At 40.5% G+C, this 1841-nt stretch overlaps 1 protein-coding gene across 1 annotated transcript in view; it reads left to right on the top strand.

Annotated features, from left to right (window-relative positions):
• The window catches only part of ANKRD13B (ankyrin repeat domain 13B), an 18834-nt gene that overhangs the window by 9428 nt on the left and 7565 nt on the right, over positions 1-1841 (top strand). The window lies entirely within an intron of this gene.

The raw sequence follows: 1841 nt of genomic DNA, 5'->3' as shown, positions 1-1841 counted from the left end.
CTGTGTGTGTGTGTGTGTGTGTGTGTGTGTGTTTGTGTGTGTTTTCTCCTGCACTTTAAAGATGTGACTCCACTGACTTGTGACTTGCATAGTTTCTGATGGGAAGTCTGTAGTTTCCTATCTGTATCCACTGCTGAACTTCCATGATGTTGTTGTTGCTGCTGCTGGTTGGTTCTGATTCATAGTGATCCTTTGTACAAATGGTCCTGCACCATCTTCACAATTGTCTTTTACTTAACACTTTTGTAGACATATAATTCACCTGTCATTACAATTCACTGGTTTAAATGTAGGAAGGAGAGTTGTGTATCCATTACCACAATCAATCTTAGAACATTTTGTTTATTCTTTTTTTTTTCATTTTGTTTATTCTTGTATCCATTATTACTAGCTCCTCATTTCCTTCCAATCTTCCCTGTCACAACCCTAAGAAACTATCTAGTCGTTGTCTCTATTGATTTACTTCTCCGGAGTTTTATATAAAGAAAATCACTCCAAAACCAAAATAATTCTCAACAGTAATAGAATAAAACACAGAAAAAAATCTCAATCCAAAAGATAACAGAAAGCGATAAAAACTAAAACAAATTAAAAATGGGTCAAAATGGGAAACAAATGTAAGCTGTTAAGTTTTAACCTTACTCTATCTGCAATAATCTACTTTCCAATGTACTCTTCCGGAGGACAAGACCATTTACACAGGTGCTCAGGATTTAAGCTAATGCGGCCTCCCTCTGATCTTGGATTTTATTGTTAAGAATTCTTTGCTCATATTGGCTGGTGTGCTTCTTCTTTGCAAACTTAGCGTTTTCTCTGGAGATGGTTTGACCTCATAGTACTCAGGCGGACCCCTTCGGTGGTCTCTGTTGCATGCCCTGTATGGTCAGCAAACACTCTCGTGATTGGAACCGAAATGCTTCCCTGCGTGGGGCGATGCTGGGAATTGACCAGCCTAGAGTTTCTTTTTGCATCGTTTTGTGGCACTTCACCCTGCTCTTTTTGCCATAGCTCACTTCTTTCTGGAACTTTTCTGTGCAATGCTTAGCTACCTGAACTTCCTTGAATTCCTGTCTCTATCTCCTCATCTCAGTGAGATCACCATGCTTTGCTGAGGATTCCCCTCCCTGCAGTGAACTCTGGAATGTTCCTGCAGGCGGGAAACCAGAGAAATTATAAAGCTCATCTTGTTTGTTTCCCTTCTCTAGGGATACTTGTTGCCCAATATCTGAAAATAATGATGTATTTTGAAATACGGATTTCTTGTTTATGGTGGGAGGATAATGTTAGTTGCTTTATCACCATAGGAAACGGACCTCTTTCATTGACATTTTAATAGGGTTTGGAAAGGCTAAGAGCAGTTAAAGGCATGTGGTCATTTATATTTAACTAGATGTCTTAGATGCCTGAGATGTATTTAGCAAGCACATATGCCTTTAGTATACAAAAAGGCCTCGTGAGATAATGATGCTGCAATGATAAAATAATGATACGAATTAATTAAAATGTTAATGTGTAATATCCCATGAGCATGGATTTGAAGTGGTACCATGAATATATTCTTTCTGTCCTAACAGTGTATTTCTACAACTCTTTGCTATAGCCCAGGCATACTGTCATGATCTCAATGTGTGATCCTTCCTAAATGTGTGGCATGGGAATCCCTGGGGTGACTGCCTGAGGGACCCTCTTTGGCCAGGGCCAGGAGCCTCTCTGGACCACTCTCTCGCCCTAAACTAACTCTTTGCTGGGAAGTCCACTTAGAAATCCAGTCATGGACCTAGAGGGATAGGAGGAGCGGGCTCAGGCCCTCCTACCAGAGTTATTTTCTGCCCTGCCCTCCA

This window comes from Echinops telfairi, unplaced genomic scaffold, assembly GCF_000313985.2.
Source record: "Echinops telfairi isolate 266 unplaced genomic scaffold, ASM31398v2 ScPeMD7_7458;HRSCAF=8496, whole genome shotgun sequence".
In the NCBI taxonomy this organism is placed as follows: Eukaryota; Metazoa; Chordata; class Mammalia; order Afrosoricida; family Tenrecidae; genus Echinops; species Echinops telfairi.
The sequence above is the reverse complement of the archived record's forward strand: the minus strand, read 5'-3'. Positions and strand labels throughout refer to the sequence as shown.